Genomic DNA, 12,651 nt, shown 5'->3' on the forward strand with positions numbered 1-12,651 from the left:
GGCTGTAATGGGATGTGATTTGTAGGCTGCTGTAAAAGGAGAGCAAGTCTGATTGCACTGTTTGCAATTACTTATGTCTGGGTTTACCTGTATTGCTGGGAGTAGCTGAGTTGGTGAGCCTTTGTTTCTAGTTGCATTCAGTCCTAGGTTCTGTTTGTTGCCTGAAGAGTTGCAGGGAATTAATGCTTTTAAAAAATACTCTGCTGGAAACGTAGAAGGAAAAATAAATGTTTTATGTAGGTGCTTTTAAGACAATTGCACAAGTTAATAAAACTTCCTTGCCTTCATTAGTCTACACAGTGTTGTGTTCTTTTTTGCTGTTGCGTGTTAACACCATGAGAGAGAGCACTTTTTATTTCTGAGATTTTATGCTAAAAAGTTAAATAAGCAAAATTGTTATCTCCTTTCTTGACTTCTGTTGATGATTTTTGGCACTGGTTAAAATGATACTGCTTCTAAAGAACTGCAAAATTACTTTTGTGTTTCTTCTGGCTTTGGTCTCATCCAGATTAATCTGCAGAGCTATTTAGTACTTATCATAAGCAGTGTTTGGCTTCATTTCTCTCATCTTCATGACATCAGCTTAAATATTTGGGATGAGAAATAACTGTATTGGTATCCTTTTTGTTTAAGAGGTAAATCTTAACTCTGAAGTAGTCATCCATCTCACTGCAAAACTACTAAAGCCTATATGTGAGGAAAAGGATCTGGCAATGTATAGGGGGAAAAAAAATCATTCCTATTACTCTGAGTGTGACAAGATGGTGCTTAAGACAAGTTAGCAGTTTTTCTGGTTATTACTTGAAAGCTCAGTTTTTGCCATCACTGCATTACTCAGCAGTTAATTTATTTTGGAAATTCTAAATTGTCTTCAGCTGAAGTAGATTGCAAAAGTCTTGAGTGATCTTACAACCTCCTTTTCTCCCTCTTCACCATCTATATACTGCATGTCATGTGATGAAGAATAGGTTATAAGATGCTATTTTTTAGGTGATGTCCTTTTGCTTAGGACTGCTGTGCAGTTAAACGTAGTAAAACAAGACATTGTCATAAAATTCCATTTAAATTTCCAAAGAAAAACTGTCTTCTGTTTAGCTAGAGCATGAACTCTACCAGTTACTTTGAGGTGGCTTATTTGATGCTCAGGAATTTTTCCTAGTGCCTTGAGATGTTGATACATTGCTGGAAACCCTTGAAGGTAATGAGTCTGTGATGAGGTAATTCAGGGGTGTGTTACTCATCTCACTGAGAAGGCTCTCTTGTGGATATATGGTTTGACCATGGGCTCTGTGCCTCTAGGGGTAAGCACCAGTTTCTGAAAATTCTCATCAGGCACACAGACAGCAGTGTTTTTAATTTAAGTATAGGGGAGATCCACTAAACTGTTTAAGGGAAGGTTTTTTTTTCTTTGCAGGGAGAAAAAAACCTTAGGAAGACCACTTCCTGATTAACCATAATATGCTGCTTTTAAAGTGGGCGTAAGGAGAGTTACGATGAGGGGAAACAAACATTGTGTTTCACAGAAAATATTTCAGGTTCTTTCAGAACTCCTTCCTGCTCATTTCTTTAGAAATCTGAGACTGACTTATCTTATTGTGTGTGTGTATTTTGGATGAATTTCTTCCAGGATGTGTTGGCTCATTTCCTTGAGTACTTCTAAATTTTCGGAATTTTTTTCAGTCACAACAGATAGCTCAAAAAGCTTTAAGGAAATGAGTCAACCTCCTGAAATAAATTGCTTACTGAATAGAGGATACTGTGTTCGACACCACAGATGCCCTTGATAGTTCTGTGGATACTAATTAACAGATAGTCTCTGAAAATCTGTTATATGTGCTCCACGTTCCAAAAGGATTTGGGAGACAAATATTCCCAAAGAGCACCTGAGCTTTCCCGTTAGGAATGTGGGGCATGCTTCCAGACCGACAGGTATTAGTGTGAGAGTTGCAGACGGGGAAGTGACAGGCAGGCTCTCCAATGGAAAATTAAGGATGTTGCTAAACTTAAGTGTAAATTAATCAGAGTAATGTAAAGATGCTGAGTTGAGGACTACCAAGCTTTCATAAAACAACATTGAAATCTGAAGGCTGCATAGGCAAAGTGCGTTGGTCCCTATTCCATTATTTACAAGCAATTTGCATTCTGGTTCCAGGAGCCCTTGCTGTGGGTGTCCTGAGTGTCCTGCAGATGCCCAAAGCAGGTGAGGCTGTTCTGTGAGGAAAGGCCCAGTGCCTGGCCATGCTCCCTTTGGGTTGCAGGAGTCCCAGCAGGGCGTTTCCCTGCTTGGGGCTCTGCTGAGTCACTGTGCTGGCAACTGACTGCAGTCTTACATAGTTAGATTAAAAATAAGTAAGAGGACACCATTTTAGTAACATATCTGTCTTATACTGTAGGTAGGCAAAGGCTTCGGGATTTTCTTTGCTTCCCAAGGATTACTCAGCAACTCAGGGACAGAACTGAGAAAGCCAGCACCAAACACCACGATCTGGGATTTTCTCTCTGATGAGCCAAACTAAAAGTAAAACAGATGGTCCTTAATATTTAAAAAGTTCAACATCTGGGTCTGGATCTGAACTTTGAACTTTGAGGCAGCAAGTAATGAGCCAGCTTGCCCTGCTTTGGTGCATTATACAGAAAGTCCCTGATGCAGGCAATAAATACCACATCTCTAAACGTGCATCTCCAGACAGGTGATGTGCACTGTCAGGCACTCGAGGGAAATCTGAATGCATGCACACCACAACAGAGAAGAAAGTGTGGAACATCTGCAAAGGAGTTGACCCTGTCGGTGTGTAAAGTGTCTCAAAACAGTGAGAGTTGCATAAAAGCAGGTACAAAATACAAATCCAACTGCAGTGGAAGGAGACAGAATAAGGTGCAGGGCTGTTTCTCTGGTTTCATGGTTGTTGTCAGTGATTGTTGCCTGTGATTTGCAGTGGTGAACAATTAACTTGCTACATTTCTCTTGTTGGAGTATAAGTATTGACCGTGGTAGTTTGATACTGTGATCTGTAAGCTTTTTAATACGACCTTTAGGAGTGTAGTAGAAGTGTGTGTGAGGAGTTGCAGCTGCAGGTGCCACAGCAGTTCTGTCCTGGCATTTAGGGCAGCTGAAATCTTTTCTGAGGGAGGAGCACGGGTATTTCTTAGTTATGAAAGAACTAAGAGAAAAGAGTGAAATATGAAGGGGATGGTGGAAACCACGAACTAATAACTCAAAAAACCAACTATGATTTATGGGCAGTTGTAAAGCAACCCCACTTCACTGTGGTCAGGATTTAGGATATCAATGACTTTTTTTCCCCTCCAGTTTTTGTATGTGGTATCTCTGTTATACTTTCTCTCCAATTACTTACAAATATTTCCAACCCTCTGTGCTTTCTTGGTACAAAGCCCAAGTACTTAATTTTGTAGTTAATTTTTTATTTAATAATTCCCAGTTCTTGAGGCAGTGGCAGGGTTGGACCCCTGACCTCATGGGCAGGGAATGGGTGCTGCATTCTTCTTAGCAAGGGCAGGCAAAAGGACAGAATAGTCATGGTTTATTAAAAAACAAACAAAAGCATTGCATCAATGAAAGCATCTCTGTTGAAGAATCTGAAGAAATTATTGATTGATTTGACAGGAATGCATAAAAGAAAAACAATGCTTGACACAAGATTGACTTGCAAGTCAGCATACCTACCTGTTTGCAGCTCCAGCTTGAGCACAGGAGATGGTATATCCCGAGTGTGGTAGAGAAAATCAGCAAAAATAGGTGGCTACAACCACCAGAACAAACTCGTGGCACATTGTGACAAAATAGGTTTGGTGGTCTCAGCAGAGAACCAACAAAAAACTTCTGAATGTCTGTCAAATAAACAAACCCCAGGCTGCTGTCCAAGGGAACCTGAATCAGGTCAGGGACAGTGGAAGAATGCAGGCACTGAGACAGCAGTGAGCACATTTTATTTCCTCCATCTGTATACCTTGCAAAAATAGCATCTTTGAAAGTGTATGTGCAGATTTGGAATGTGCTGTGCTCCTGATCTGTTTCTGGGTTATCCTGTGTCTGCTTGAAGATTAATTCAATGTATAAGCACGCTATACTGTTTGGGGGACAGGACTGAGGAAAACATGATGCGCTTCTGTAAAGCTAACTGGATCAGACTTCAGTCATGTGCTCATCCAAAGAAGCTGTTCTCCTGGTGACTAGTGTTTCCCTAACTGTGCTGTTAAATTCTGCAGTTTCAGCATGCTTGTGCCAGATCCCCAAATGGGATAGTCTGTTTGCAAATAATCAAAGACACACAATACAAAATTATGCAAAAATGCAGAAACCGCAGCTTGGCTGAAAATTATGCCCTGGGGACTTGGTTCACAAATATTAGCAAAGTTTACAGCTCACTGTACAAACTTGTGGCTAGTTAGGTGGGATAGAACCAATCTGAATGGATTTTTTTTGTTTGCAGTTTTATATACTTTTAAAACCATAGATATCTTTTTTGCTGGTTTTGTATAGTTCTTGCCCACTTCTTAGATTTACACTACCACATTGTGTAGTTGTGGCTATCCTCACTGGAACAACATATATCTTTGGAAACATTTAGAATATTTTATTTCAGATGCAACATTAGTAGGAAGTGCTTAGAAAAGATGTTTGCTTTGTATAGGTTTATTTGGCTTCATAATGAACTCGGATTATCTTATGTAATGTATTAATTCTGCAAATTATCAATAGCCATATCAAATCTAAAGTGAATCCTGAGTCCCTACATCACGAGCAGAAGGCAGAAGAAAGGAGGAATCTGGTCAGAGCTAGGAGTATGTAATACTTCTCACAACAGTAAAGCATCTCAGCACATTTGAAGTCAAGGAATAGCAATGGCCTCCATAATAATTTTCAAAATATTGTAACATTTAGGTCTGCTTTTATGCCAGTTCAGAGCAAAGTTTTTTAATAAACCCATTTCAGGAGAGGAGACTGTAAAAAGCGTGGAAGGGCTTTTCAGCAATTGCAACTGAAGATGAGGAATCTGCCATTAGATCTTCCATGCGTGGGGCACTGAAGGGGAGGTGGGAAGAGTAGCTGGGCAGGAAAATTAAGTGATAATGGTGAGCAAGGTAGTGAAGGCTTGTGATTCAGCATATTCTTTTAACAGTCTTCCTTAGCACACTGCTTACAAACATGGATCTGCTCTCTTTATGCAGACCTATTATTCTTATCTGTAGGTTTTTTGTAGCATTCCTTATCAGCCATTTTGGTGCCTTAGCAAACATATACATATATAAAGAAAATAGGAGGATGTCGCTGAGTACTTAAGCTAGAGGTTATGTGGTTTGTAAAAAGGAAAGGCAAAATTGCTTATACAGAGGTATTCACAATATCATAGCTGATGGTTACATTCTTTAATAGAGGCATGAGCAGGAAGCATTGCTGCTATATCTGTCTTGGCTTAGCACCTCTATTCTTGGACCATTTATTCTTTTTGCTCGTCAGTTTTACATTTGGGTTAAATTACTGAGACATTGACAAAAGTATATTGTCTAAATATAAATATTTTTCTGTATTCCAAACCAGGAAGCTCCCTGACTTTCTAACAAATTCCCTAAGAAACCTATTGCTGTCAAATGACAACAACAGACTAGTTTGCATTCCCGCTTAAACAGCTCATAATATTGAAGATAAACTTAAAAACAACAGCTGCTAAGGGAATGTTAAATCCCACAAGATCCTTAAGAGATGTGTGCTGCAGAGACAGAGAAAAGAATATTTTTTGACAAGTTTCAGAAACTAGAAGGATTTCTAAAAGGCAGTGAGTAATCGCTTGAAACTGGCAAAGAATTTTTTTTCCCCTAAAAAAATTTTTTTTGGGAATGGACTTGAACAACGAAAGTGAAATGCTAGCTGATATTGTGACTGTCAAAAGGCTGGAGCAGGCTAAGAAGAATACTGATCAATGTCAGAAACTGTAAGCAATAATCAAGTGCAATCAAAAGCAAAGCTGAGGAATCCAAAGGCAGTCCATTCTCTCCTTTTCAGTGATGAGTCAGTTCTCTCCACTCAGTGTTGAAGGATGCCACGTTGCTGGAAATTCAGAGATATCTGTGCCATCATAACAGGTCCAGGGTTCAAACCATCAACCATTTGAGAATGCAAAACCCAAACTAACCTCCTGGATCCCTAGATGTCAGCTGTTGTATACAGGAAAACTCTTTTTTCTGTGTATTTGATTTGTTCTGTGGGTGTACTGCTGCTTCTTTTAGCCCTCATCCCCAGCAATAAATAGCACTTTCACACACACACACACACACACCCACCCACCAAAAAAAGAAATAAGTCCAAGTAAACACCCAGTAAAACAAGGGCTGAAAATGCAAAAGTGATTGAGGGTAAATGAACCTCCACAGGACTCTTGGGGAGTGTGCTTGGCTTATACTTTGCTCTTTGCTGGTTGATTCCAGGAAAGAAAAGAGAACTCTGGGGAAAGCTTAAGGTGGGTCTTAGTATCAAAAGCTAACTTAGTATCAAAAGCTAACACCCAGCTAGCTGGCCATAAAAGCAGCTGGTGAATTGCTGTGTGCAAAGGCTAGGTCAGCTTTTTGGGTGATGCTGGCTCTGTAATTCAAAATGGTTTGTGCTTGACGTTTAACACCCTTGAAAATGATCAATTAATTTTTTTTTTTTAATGTCTTATGGAAAACTTTCAGTAATTCTGGTAGAAAGTTTCACTGGCAAAAGCTACTTGTTAGAACTGCTGGAGGGTGTACATGTGTGGGCAGTTAAAACACTTAATTTTGCTTTCATGGTTGCAGTCATTCTCCTTCATGGCCATGAGCAGAACAAGCCATCTGGCAAGGGAGCGCCTCCTTCTCATCACACATCTGAGAGCTTCTCACAAATACGATTTCAGCTCATTAGGATACTTTATGCACTTACAGGGATTTAAGAAGAAATACATACCTTTAATTCTTGTGCTTTCTTCTGAGTTGCATGTTTTTTTTCAGTTCTAGAAAAGAAATATATTTACTGAACTTAGCCTTTTGGTTGCATATATACATTAAGATTTTTTCTGCAATTTATTCAGAATTATTATGTATACCTAATGAATGTATTTGGGCCTGCGGCTTTTTCATTGAAAGTTGTGACACGATTGGAGGGTTAGAAGTGTGAGCCCTTGCTGAATGACACTGCTCTTGTGCTGATGGCTTCCTTTATTTTGATAGGCAAAGATGAAGAAGTTACTTTTGGGGTGTAGCTGACTACGGTTGGTTGGTGTTTCTCGGTGTCTCTGAAGCACCTGAAAGGTCTTATTGGTCAAGATGTTGGACATAGAGAAGTGACTGATCTGAAGTGACTGAGCTCATCCTTTGAGCTGTATCAATATTTTCTAGCATTTGTAAAATGTAAATATTTCTGCCGGTGATAGGTCTGTTAGAATATGAATGAGAAAAGAGCATATCAGGTGGATAATGCATCGGTGAATTCAGGTCAGTTTTTGTAGAAGATAATTGCAGAAATGGAGGGATTTGTGTCACTTGAGTAAGCTAGAATGAGGTTTTAAAATTATTGCTGTGATGAGTAACTAAAAGTTCTGGGTTTTCACCAATTTTGAGGATCATCTGTTAGGTGAGTTTTTTGAATTGAGAAATGTATCAACCTCAAGGCCGTGTAACCTACATTATAGATGCTTACAATTTATCATCACCTCACTTTCAGGACCAGAGGATGAAACAAGTAAATAAGCATGATACTTGTCAAAAAGTGTTTGCAAAATTTATGCAATTTATAAAGTACTCATGTATCATTATTAAGTTGTAGGGCAAGGGAAATAGGATGGCTGCTAATAACTAGGCCTGGAAGCTCCTGTTAATTAGGGCAAGAAGTTTAGTAGTTTATTAGACAAGTAATAACAGATTCGGTACTTCCTTTAGCTACTTCTTAGGGAACCCATCTTACCACTGGCTGGGTTTCAGCTAATAATGTACCATTGCTACTGTAAACCCTGTATAAAATAGGGTAGTTTCTTCTGCTGTATGAAAAGCTGGAGGAAAAATGAAAACGTAGCAGAAGGATGAGCAAAAAAGGAAAGCAGGAAACTAGGAAGTGTTCTGTACAAACCTACAGATCAATAATAGCAAATATGCTTGTAATGAATTTTACTCTGTTTCATGGGTAGCCAACACGAGGCATATTGCAAAATGCTGTCTGGAAGTAAAGGTGAGTACTCAAGCCGAATGTTTCAGTAATAAACAGTTCCCAAGCACTTGTTTCTTATCTGATTTTAAAATTTCATAAATACAAACAGAACAAATGACACTTGGCAACTGTTTTAGAACACAGGTTTAAAGCAACATGCCTATATTTTTGAAATCTCTTCTAGCCTGTTGTGCTTTTCCTACATGTGCATTGCAGTGACGTGTATGGTGTTAAAGGGCAGATGTGTGTTTCATAATGATTCAAAATAGTGTTTAGTTTTTAGATTTGCAAACAACAACAAAAAAGTAAAAACGGAACAGTCATCAACTTTATTTTAAGTCCTCTCAGTTATGGCAATTGTGTTTGCTGACAGTTCCACAAGAAAAGCCTCTTTTTGAGGTATAAGTCATTTACAGATGATCTACATGTGGAATAAAGTGCACTTAAGGTTAGTTTATGAGCTAATAATGGCTGTCAAATGAGCCCATATTTTACTGAAATTAAACCCAGAAGAGATCATTACATCATCATTCAGTATAATCTACCATGTATTACAGGCCACACAGTGTTGTCCAAATTTCAGCTTTCCTGAATATTCCCACTCTCACAAGATGAAAATGTGACCATTGCCAGAGAGCAGCAGCAGACTGAATGGGAATAATGTTCTGATTGCAGAGCAGGAATTGCTCCAAGTACATTTTGAGGCTGAGAAGGAGGAAAGAGGGATGGCCATAACCATATGGCCTTTCTTGAAGTGTTTCCACTGTTTCCACTTGAGAAATGTTTGACCAGAAAAAAACAAACACCAGGCAAAACTGCCAGTTTCTCTGGGACCTTTCTGCATGGGGTGTCTGCATACATGACCAGATGTTTGCTGGTTAATAAAGAAACCAGCATGAAGGCCACAGAATAAATGACCCCTCACTTTTTCTGTTGCCTGTGGGTTTACATGTGATGTGTATCAAGGCAGCCACACCAGAGAAAGCCCTCTCTGTAAATGCAGCTGTGCTAGCAGCAAAACTGTGCTTTTGTCGGTAATGTTTATTTACCAACAGAATTTCCCAGGGGCAGAATAGACTATGTAGACAAGAACTGAGCTTTGCTGGTATCATGTCTTCCACAGCAGGAATAATTTGTTATACTTTTCAGTTTTTCTGGCAAATATTTGTGATGGGAATGTGGTCACAGATAAAAGTGCATGCCCTTTATCCTTGGAAGCTGCAGTCCTCTTCTGCGTGCAGCTGAAGCAAGCTCAGCAGCTCGTGTGCTGCCAGCAAACAAGTGCTTATCTGACACCATATAAGGCTGTGGCTGAGGAGGAAAATGATGAAAAACATTCCACAATAAACTTAGACTGGCAGATTTAATATGGCGCAGAAAAGCTTAGACACAGATTTTTTTTTTTCCTTTTTTCTTCTTTAATTTAGCTCTGACAGCATTTACCCCCACAATAACCTTTTTAATGTTAGTTAGGAAAAAATGGCTTGTGTTTCTAGATATTCTAAACAGTCCTGTCCCAGAATAACAGGATTTTAGGATACTGGTGCACACAGGGTTTGTTGTTGAGTTTGGTTTTGGTTTTTTTGCCCTTGAACTTGGTACGGTTAAAAGCGGGAGAAACACCTTTAGAATAGGGGAATGTGGCAGTGTTGGGATGTGTTTGGGGATATGGTGAGGAATTGGATGTAACAGTGAGGAGTGTACTGAGAAGGAATTATGGTTGTGAAGATGAGTTAATCTCAGTTTTAACAAGATGTGAGAAGCAGTGAAGTGCTTAAAAAAAAAGAAATGACGCTAAGGAGAGAGACAGGTTTCTCTTTTCCTTAGTATATTGCTTGCATCTTTGCTGTCCTCATGTCCTCTAATCTTTATAATGCAATAGCCTGCTAAGTTATTGTAGTGCCTTAGAATGTAGGTGTAGCCCAACTTCGGTAGCCATTGGTGGCCTAAATCTGAATTTCCAAACTGTTCCCTGCCTGGTGGCCACTGCTTTTGGCAGTCTCCATCTTCTGCACACATCACTTACTCCAAACTATCAGCAGCTGAGATGATTGTGAGTTGACATGAGAGGTAGTGCAGCTTTTGCCTCAGCTGTGTGCTGCTTCCTTCAGGAAGAGGTTGAAGGTTCCCACATGCCATATTTCCCCCCACATACAGCTAGCTGGACCTCAAGATTTAAATGGTAGGTAGTTTATTAGCATTTAGTGAAGATGCTGGGAGTCTTCTGCAGTATCATTGAGTATCTAATAGTCTTTATGTCTAAGGGTGTGCAGTACCATCTGTCAGAGTTTATTCAATGTTATTCTCTAGCTTAATTTTTGGTGTAACATTTATGCCTTTCTTGTAGTAGCCAGTCTGTAGTAGTGCAGTGCAGGAACAGCCAAGCATTGTTGTGTCCATGTGTTGTGCCAGATGTGGTTTCCAGGTGAGTCAGGTCAGCTGGCAGGTGGCTCCCGATGCACAGGGCACTTGTGCCGTGGAGCTGGCACATGTGTGAAACCTGAACTGGAGATGGGAATGAAGTGCACATCGTTTATGATGAAGGATTAGTAAGATTTTCAGGAAAGAGGTTAAGCTTGAGGTCATTTCCTCCCTCTTGTTACGCTTTTGAATTTCTGCCAGTGAGATGGGTGAAAGGATTATTTTTGTCTTTGAATGCTTTGAATTTCAGTGATGCCTTTACTTTGAATACAGAGAAGTGGAATTCCACTTTATTCCTGCCATTGTACTGTCATATGTCTGAAAAAATGACTTGTATTTTTTTTATTGGTATCTTTGTGTCTTGCATTCTAGTTAACTAATCCTTTCAGCTGCTGCTGTGCCTTGAAATACCATATTTTGTGAGGCATGTGGAGATGCTCTGATCCCCATGCTGAAGAGTTAGTGTACATAAAGATGGAAACAAATGTAGTGGTATAATTCTTGGAAAAGAAGGAAATGGTCAGTGTCAGAATATAGGCTGTGTCTGAAAATGAGAGCAAGGATTTTCCCACTCTATTAAAGTTTCAGTAGGAAAAAGGTTTCATGGTTTAGTGTTTGGACTGGGTGTATGGTATGGTTTCTACGTCCTGCTTCTGCAGCTGAAGTAGGAGCGAAGTGTTAGAGAAGTTGGTGTTATTCCTGACCATCCTGTCACTCACAACTAGAAAAATTGTTAATGGCTCTTGCTGTGTAAAGCAATAGAGTGCAATAAAAGTCAGCAACATACTAATGTATGTAGTGGGTCACAGGGGGCACATGAGGGAATGTGAGGGGAGTCTTTCTGCTTCTTGCCCACAGCTCAGGGACAATCAGTGGAGGTACATGAACCTTAAATTTGGTTGTGCAACAGGAAAAACTGTTGCTGTGCAGTGAGGAACAAACACCTGTTTGCTTTTTTGACCGTGGACATGATACTAATTATCTGATTATAGATTATGATGATCCTTCACTGCTAATATAGGAGGACTGTGCCACCAGAAGGCCAAAATCTGTGTCCAGCTGTAGTTCAGAGTGTTGCCCAGCACACTCTGGCAGTGCATGATTACCTTCAGGAAGAGCTGCAACAGCATCTTCTCTCCTGTATGAGGCTGTAAGAACATCTGTGGTACCTTTTTCTGCCTGTTTTCTGCTCTTGCTTTTCTCAGCTGAAGATCTGTGTCTTGTATTTCCATTACTTTCCAAGTTTTTTCCAAAGTGTCCTGAAGAGTAAAGAGAACTGCGATAGTAGGATCTTATAGCTGTTTAGGGAGCTTTTAAGACTGTCCAAGAATTTTGTTCTCCACTTTTTTGGGGGTTGCTCTGTTGGTATTTGAGGGAGAAATGTTTCCAGCCATTTAGTATGCAGCAGTGTGTTAGATTTCTCTTACAGTGTTCCAGTTCTGATGTTCTTTTGCCTTCTGTCCTTTGAAGATACAATTCCGAGAGGTGCTCATGCAAGCACAAAGCAATACATTAGCTTTCATCTCTTCATTAGCAAATAATCCATCCTAATTTCTTTGACTGGAAGCGCTTTTTGAAAAATCTTCAAGCTGAGTAAGAACAGATACTCCTGTAAGATGTGGAAGGGGTTTTTTATTGTGGTTTTTTTTTTTTTTTTTAAATTTTATTCTGAGTATTACTAGGAAAACCAAGATTTGCTTTGAGAGCCTGAACCTACAGCTCCACAAGTGTGCAATTTCATGAAATGTGTGCTATGAAAGATTCAATCTCAGACCGCCGACCAGACTGTAGATTCCTTTAGGTACCCTTTTTTTCATCAAGGTACTGGAACTGCTTTGGCACGATTTGGGTCCTTGTCACAGGTTGAAGGAGTTCTAGGTCAGCTGCAGTTGTAGTTCCACCAGGAGACCGTTGAGGAGTCACAGCATCTGGGGGAATAGAGCCTTGTCCAAGCCCCTGCCCTGAGGTGGCATTTACCACCCCGAAAGAGGAGAGGTAGTAATGGAAGCTCTCTGCCACCTGCTTATCCTCCTGCCCAGGAGTGCCCTGTG

General features: G+C 39.9%; 1 protein-coding gene across 2 annotated transcripts in view; it reads left to right on the forward strand.

Moving 5' to 3' along the window:
* The window catches only part of HECW2 (HECT, C2 and WW domain containing E3 ubiquitin protein ligase 2), a 170,786-nt gene that overhangs the window by 75,951 nt on the left and 82,184 nt on the right, over window positions 1–12,651 (forward strand). The gene's annotated exons all lie outside the window — the stretch shown is intronic.

This window comes from Corvus kubaryi, unplaced genomic scaffold (genome assembly GCF_017639235.1).
Source record: "Corvus kubaryi isolate FWS band 111438036 unplaced genomic scaffold, C.kubaryi_AGA036_p1.0 37396, whole genome shotgun sequence".
NCBI lineage: Eukaryota > Metazoa > Chordata > Aves > Passeriformes > Corvidae > Corvus > Corvus kubaryi.